The sequence below is a fragment of the Chiloscyllium punctatum genome, chromosome 47, assembly GCF_047496795.1.
Source record: "Chiloscyllium punctatum isolate Juve2018m chromosome 47, sChiPun1.3, whole genome shotgun sequence".
Lineage (NCBI taxonomy): Eukaryota > Metazoa > Chordata > Chondrichthyes > Orectolobiformes > Hemiscylliidae > Chiloscyllium > Chiloscyllium punctatum.
The window spans coordinates 58,403,676-58,411,522 of NC_092785.1; the positions used below are offsets into that span (position 1 = coordinate 58,403,676).

The 7,847-nt window shown below is 44.5% G+C and overlaps 1 non-coding gene across 1 annotated transcript; it reads left to right on the forward strand.

Moving 5' to 3' along the window:
• Positions 1–728: 728 nt before the first annotated feature.
• On the forward strand, positions 729–800 carry trnah-gug (transfer RNA histidin (anticodon GUG)). Its single transcript has one exon. It is a non-coding gene; the product is annotated as a tRNA-His (tRNA).
• Positions 801–7,847: the final 7,047 nt, after the last annotated feature.

Genomic DNA, 7,847 nt, shown 5'->3' on the forward strand with positions numbered 1-7,847 from the left:
GCATAGCGTACAATAGTAAAATGGGGGAGGGGATGAAGGTGATTGGTCGGGGTGGGGAGGGTGGAATGGATAGGTGGAATAGAAGATAGGCAGGTAGGACAAGTCAGGACAAGTCATGGGGACAGTGCTGAGCTGGAAGTTTAGAAATGGGGTGAGGTGGGGGAAGGGGAAATGAGGAAACTGTTGAAGTCCAGATTGATGCCCTGGTGTTGAAGTGTTCCGTGGTGGAAGATGAGGCGTTCTTCCTCCAGGTGTCTGGTGGTGAGGGAGCTGCAGTGAAGGAGGCCCAGGACCTCCATGTCCTCGGCAGAGTGGGAGGGAGAGTTGAAATGTTGGGCCACAGGGCTGTGTGGTTGATTGGTGCGGGTTTTCCGGAGATGTTCCCTAAAGCGCTCTGCTTGGAGGCGCCCAGTCTCCCCAATGTACAGGAGACAGCACCGGGAGCAACGGATATAATAAATGATATTGGTGGCTGTGCAGGTTATAAAAGCTGCACTGTCCGCGGAGTCTTTGATGTTTTGGAGAAATGTATTTATCTCAGCCCTCAACACATCAATGATGGAATCAACACAGCCACTGGGGGAACCGATGTTAAATGGTCAGACCATTCTTAGTTCCCACATATCAGCTACTGTTTGCTAAGCACTGATATTGTGCATTTGCTGCTCTGCCTAACATTCCTTATGATACTGTACTTATTGCGAGCGCTTAGCGCGTGTTAGTGGGCTGCCGTGATCGTATAGTGGTTAGTACTCTGCGTTGTGGCCGCAGCAACCTCGGTTCGAATCCGAGTCACGGCAGTAATTGCTCTATGTGACCCAGTCTTTTGTAAAACACAAAGGAAGCAAATTGTTTTAAAGTTTTGATTTTCTCCAAGGTGATTTTTTTTCCCTTCAAGCTCTGCTCGCTCACATCTCTGTGTTTCATATGTCAGAATTCAAATCCACCCGTTCTCAGAGATTTCTTCTCTCCTACGATCACTAACCGAACTTTCAATCCCATAACCCCCATTTCATTAATTTGGAGATGGCGTTGTTGGACTATGGAGTACAAAGATATAAATGACCCAACACCAGGTTATGGTCTTACAGATTTAATTGAAGCACTAGCTTTCAGAGAGCCGCTCTTTCATCATGTGTTTGCCGAGTCATTTCCTATTTCACTAAGGCATTGTAGAGTCTAATACAGACTCTCCCATTGATACCGATCAGTCTGTGTGGCTGGGGTCACTGTTGCTGGGTGAACGTGCCCCCACCCCACCATCGGGACCTGCAGACCATTTGATCCATTTGGTTACCACTGTTGTGAGATCAATACTCATGGAGCAGCTTTTACTGATATGGACCCGAGATAATTCGGGGGGGGGGGGGTGGTCAAGCTCAGGAAAATGGCACGGGACAGTATCGGGGAAAAGCGACTTTATTGGATAAGATCAGTTTCACTGCTTTTCTGCAATGGCCAAGCGCTATTACCACTGAACACTGAACTGTTAATTCAGACACCAGGCACCTGGGTTTGACTCTGACCATGCTCGGTGGTAGAATTGGGATTCAATAAATATCTGGAATTACGATCTAACAACTCCTACATATCCATGTTCAATTGTTGAAAAAAAAACATCTGACGTCATTTAAGGAATGTAACAGCCATTCTTACCTGCTCGGGCCTCCATGTGACTCCAGACTCACTACAATATGGTTGAGTTTCAACTATCCACTGTGCAATTAGGGATACCAATCAATACTGCCGAGCCAGCGACGCCCTCATACTGTAACAGAATAGAAAAAAAAGTTCATTTGGCCCTAGCTAGATTACTGTGTGCAGTTCTGCAATTCAGACTACTGCATGGATGTGATCGCACTGGGAACGTTGCAGGAGAGATTCACTGGGATATTGTCTGGGCTGAAGAGTTTCAGTTGTGAGGAGAGATTGGACAGACTGGGGTTGTTTGTCGCTGAGCAGAGGAGATTGGAGAAGACATGACTGAGATGTACTAAATAATGAGGGATATGGATAGGATAGACTGAAAGAAGCTTTTGTTCTTGATGGAGGGATCGAACACTGGGACCAAAAGATTTCGGGAAAAGGCAGAAAGGTTTGAGTAGATTTGCGGAAAGGGTCAGAGAGGCAGAAATCATTCTAACCTGAAAGAAAATCGAGATGTTAAATTGTGACGCCAAAACATGAAAAATTATGGGCGAAACGATGGAAAACTTGATTCAGGTCGTTAAGCAGTTGTGTTTGACAAGTGCTGCCACAACAGGCTGAAGGGCCTCCTTCGATGTTGTCATCCTCCACAGTATCGTGGTTAGTGTCCCCGCCTGTCACAGGGCTCAATACTCCGCTGGGGGCATCGTAAAGGTTTTAAACCTGTCGCTCTGTTCCCCAGTGAAGGTTATTAATGCCTGGCCTTCCATTCTCGATGGGACATGTCACAGGAAGGACAGTGCTGTCTGAATCAGCTGGGGAAGGACTGCAGCTCCTGGAGAGACAGAGTGTCATGAAAGTGCAAACACGTAACTTCTGCAAACTGCACATTGTGTTTGTGTTGTAATGAAAACCATTATATAGAGTTGTTCCTGACTGATATGTTTATTTAAATCGGGAATCTGAGGAAGAAAACAAAGTAAACCCATTCAGATCTGAGTGCAGAAACATTTCCAGCATCTTTGTGTACAATGAGGTTGTCCAGCATAGAACCGCGTTTGGATGCATTGAATTCGAGTTGGTGGGCGCGGCTTGCTTTCACTAGGTGGAGTTACCAGTGTGTAAAGCCATTACACATGATTCAAATAGTGTTCAATGTGATGGTACATTTGCTCAGTGGTTCTCACTGCTCTTAAGTCTGTAGGTTAGTTGGATTGGCCATGTTAAATTGCGCTGATGTGTCCAGGGAGTGAATTCAGTCAGTTAAGTGAATTAGCCATGGGTAACGCAGTGATAAGGTCAACAGTCACACGATGCCAGGTTTTATTCCAGCAGGTTTATTTGTAATCACAAGCCAGAGGCCTGGAGGGATTGAGATGGGAGCTATGTCTGGTTGAGATGCTGTTCAGAGTCTCCCTACAGACTTGATTGTCTGAACTGTACTTCCTGCCTTGTAGGGAATATGTGATTCTTTCAGAGAGGACACTGCCAGCGTTTACTGGGCTGCTCAGACATTGGAGACGATGCTGACGGCGTTTAGTGGGGATGGAATTTTATTTATTTGTGTGTTGGAAAATTTGACACTGAACCAAGGAAAACCAAATGGAAGTTTTCCGGAGTATATGAGGTTTGGAGTCAGTAAATATGTGGTAAATTCACTCTTTCAAGTTCATAAATGTCTGAAAGTCAAGATTTCAAAACCATCGAAGTAGGACTAATAAATGATGGGAGCAGAATTTCTGTCACTCAGACAATCCGTTTCCAAAATATTTGGAAAAGCACATTTAGAGACACAGAATCAGTGAGTTTCACCAGGAGAGAGACAGCCTGTGGCCAGGTAAAAGTGTAAAGGAGCGTGTAGGGGGTAGAAGGTGCGAGGAAACAATGTCTTATTTGGACTACTTCAGATGCAAATAAATATCGGAAGCGAATGCAGCTGAGTAAGATTCAGCAAAAAAAACTCAGTTTTGAAAGATTTATATTAATATACCACATGCAGCTTTATAAATGGAACTGAGCAGATTTTGTATATTGTCAAGGAAAGTTATTCCATAATGAATAGGAAGTGACCCGTCTCTTGGAGACCGATTTCCTGCTTTAATCCCATGCCTTAAAGATGGGAGGACGATCGCCATGATATTGGGTTCATTTGATACCCACTGAAATCTGCCAAAGTAACTGAGCATCAAAACTGGCATCTTGTTTTGTAGTTCAACCTTCTGTTTTTCTCATCAGTATTTTCTTGAAGCTGAAATAAATTCGGAGCAAAATTGAACACAACATTAAACGTTCCAATCATATAAATCCAATTCACTTCCGATCATTGGAATGAACAGAGTGAAGTTACAACAAAATTAATAAAATGAAACGAACAAAACTGCATTTCCGGGAATTTTACCCAGTTCAGGTTCAGCCATATGAGAAAGACCATCGAGCTAAAACATCACCTTCACTTCTCTCCCCGTATATACTTCTTCACGTGAGAGAGAAACTATCTGAAGAAATTATGCGTCAAGACTAAATGTGCGTGTGAATGTGACGGGAATTTCATGTTTGCTGGTTCATTCCGAGACAGTTCCGACTCGAAATAAATCAAGGACAAGGTATTCCTTCCAAGGACGAGGTCAATCCCTTGTATTTTGCTGGTATTATTATTCTGCTGAAAGCAGAAACATAATGGTGTGGATTCAGTACGGCTCAGGGAATTTCTTATCCCCTAGGTGCACCAACTGTGATCTTGACGGGGTCACATGTGAGCCCGTTTGCAATGGGCTGAAGTCTCCCAGGGGTTCAGGCGACGGGTTGCTCTTCCATTGCTCATGTGTGGATTTGAATCCTTCTCTGGCTGTTATTTCCATCATAAGCAGCTCTTGTTTTCCTTTGTGCCTCGCATCTTTAGGATACTTTGAGTGGAGAATCTTGCTCTTGCCCTTCATTGCAACGGAGATTTGTGATAAATCGATATCTCATCAAAGTCGAAGTAAAGCAATTTGATTCTGTTGTAAGTTACATTGGGATAATGAAAAGGAGTGCAAACGTTTCCTTCCTCCTTTCATTCCATCTTGACTTTCTATGAATTTACATCGAATGAAAGGTGAACAAAAAAGGAGAGATCGGGTGCAATATTTTATCCAGTGGGATTGTGAATTTTAATGTAATACTCCACACAAAGTTCTGATCAGTATTTTAAACAGTCAATTGAATTGGAACCGCAGAAAACTTTTCCAATGAAACGAATCTTTCATTCTTTCACAAATTTTTGCTGTGTGAATCATACCACGATCCAGCATCCAGCGTGGTCACCAAGTTGGCAACAATATTATATCCACCAATTTTCTTTAGCAATCACAACATCTGCACATACCCATCTGCGGTGTGCCCAGTGCCATTTGTTGTATCCAACCACAGCACATTTCCTGTTCATGACCTTATGAGCTTAGTTCCTGATCTGTCTGATCAGTTTGAGAAACCTTTTCTATCATTCATCCCATCCCCTCAGAATTCTAAAGGTATCAATAAAATAAGACGTTAGACCAAATTATGTAGGATTGGAAGTCGGCCATTCAGCCCATCGAGTCTGCTCCACCATTCAACGAACTCATGGCTGATCTGATAAGCCTCAACTCCATTCTCCAGCATTGCCTCGACAAAACTTCACCGTCTTTCTGGTTAAATATCTGTCTGGCATAGTTTGAAAATACACAACACCTCAGCCTCAATAACAATTTCGGCAAGGAGTTCCACCGATTCACTGGCCCCTGAGCAAAGAAATTACTCCTCATTTTTGAATTAGGTAATATCTAATTCTGAGTTCATGTCCTCTGGTGCTCTCCTCATACCAGAGGGAGAACCACCTGCCTGTAACTACCCTGTCAAGATCCCATGAATATTGAACGTTTATAAATGTTATTATGTGATTATAGAGATCCCCGCCATCTCCTTTGTTTCAAGGAGAATAATCCCAGCCTAACCAATCATTCCACGAAGCTCCATTTTCTCCAGTGTTGACAACATGTTCATTAATCTCTGCTGTCCCCTGCAGCATCCTTACATATTATTACAGCAGGAGGAGACATTTATGCGAAGAAACGGTTGAAATTTCAAGCACAGATGGGAATTGGAACTTGAAATCGGACAGCGAATGGAATCCAATTGGTCCACACAAGGACGAAATAGAATAATGATCACTGTCACAAATGAGAAACTAATCATATCTCATTGACATTCAATAACTTTACTGTAAACAAATTACCACGTGTAATCGTCCACAGAGCTATTATTTCAGGGGAAAAGCTTATTGAAACTGGCTACATAAATACTTTGACAACAATAACATGTTCTTGAGACATTTTTTGATTATAAACTCAACTCATTGTTCTGTGAATCCTACATCGTTTGCAAGGCACAAAAGAGACATGGAATGTAACTCTCTCCATTTACCTAGATGGGTATAACTTCAATAACATTTAAGGAACTGGACACCGTCCACGACAATGCAGTCACTTGAGTGTACCCTCTTCAACACCTGCAATATTCCTTCCCTTCACCGCTAAGGCACAATTGCAGCAGATTGCACCACTATAAGATGCACTGGAGTAAGTCATTCGGGCATTTTGACAACCTTCAAAGCTCAACAGCTATACTGACGATATAACAAGGTTGGAAGATGCAACGAAACGCCACCATTTTCAAGTTCCCCTCCAAGGCCCAGAGCACCCTGACTTTGAAACGTATCAGTGAGAAACTCATTGGTGAAACGGTCTTGATGGGCAAAGTTGCATACTTCAGCCTTCCATCTTTTATCTTACAATTTTAAGAAAAATGTTGATTTATGCCGTGACCAGACTTGCACTCAGTTCTTTAGCTGTTCCTTAAACTGGTGGTTTCTAAAGTTCTGCTATCATCCACACTCTGTGGTCAACAATAGAAAATATCTGAAAATCTTCTCAATCAACTGACTCCCCTCGTGATTAGAGTGGTGTTGGAGAAGTACAGCAGGTCCGGCAGCATCTGAGGAGCAGAAAAAATGGACGTTTCAGGCAAAAGCCCTTCATCAGGAATAAGACTGGGAGCACATGGGATGGAGAGACAAATGGGAAGGAGGTGGGGCTGGGGAGAAGGAAGCTAAGAGTGCTGTAAGTGGATACAGGCGTGGGGTGAACATGATATGTCAGAGAAGTAGGTGGAGTGGATAGGTGGAAATCAAGATGCACGGGGGGACAAGTCAGGCGGATGGTGTTGAGCTGGAAGGTGGGAACTGGGGTAAGGTAGCGGAGGGGAAAGGAGGCAACGGGTGAAGTCAAAATTGATGCCATGGGGTGGAAGAGTCCCGAGGCGGGTGATAAGGCTTTCTTCCTCCAGGCATCGGGTCATGAGGCAGTGGCGATACAGGAGGCCCAGGATCTGCATGTCCTCGGGAGAGTGGGAGGGGGAGTTGAAATGTTTGGCCATGGGGCACTGGGGTTGATTCTTGCGGTTATCCTGGAGATATCCTCTGAAGTGTTGTGTGAGGACACATCTCCTCTCTCCAACTTAGAGGAGACCGCATCGGCAGGACCGGATACAAGAAATGCCATGTGTGGTAGTGCAGGAGAAACTTTGATGGATGTGGAAGCCTCCATTAGAGCCTTGGACAGAGGTGAGGAGGTAGATGTGGGTGCAGGTTTTGCAATTCCTGCAGTGACAGGGGAATTTATATTTCCCTCCATACCCCTATCCACTTTTCACAAAGACTGTTTCCTCCACGACTACCTAGTCAAGTCCAGGCCCTCCAATGACCCACCCTCCCCTCACGGCACCTTCCCCTTCCACCACAGGAATTGCAAAACCTTCACGCACATCTTCCCTCTCACATCCTTCCAAGGCTCCAATGAGCCTTCCACATCCATCAAATGTGCATGTGCACTTCCACACATGTCATTTACTGCATCTGTTGCTCGCGATGCGGTCTCCTCTACATTGGCGCCAACAGACACATTCTCGGAGAGCGCTTCAGAGAACATTTCCAGGGAACCCGCAACATCAACTCCAACGCCCCATGAGCAAAAACATCAATTACCACGTCCCCCGACTCTCCCAAGGACATGCAGTTCCTGGGTCTCCTCCACCACCATTCCCTCACCACCAGATGCCAGATCTTCCACCTCGGGACCCTCAACTCTAGGGCATCAACGTGGTCTTCACCAGTTTCCTCATCTCCC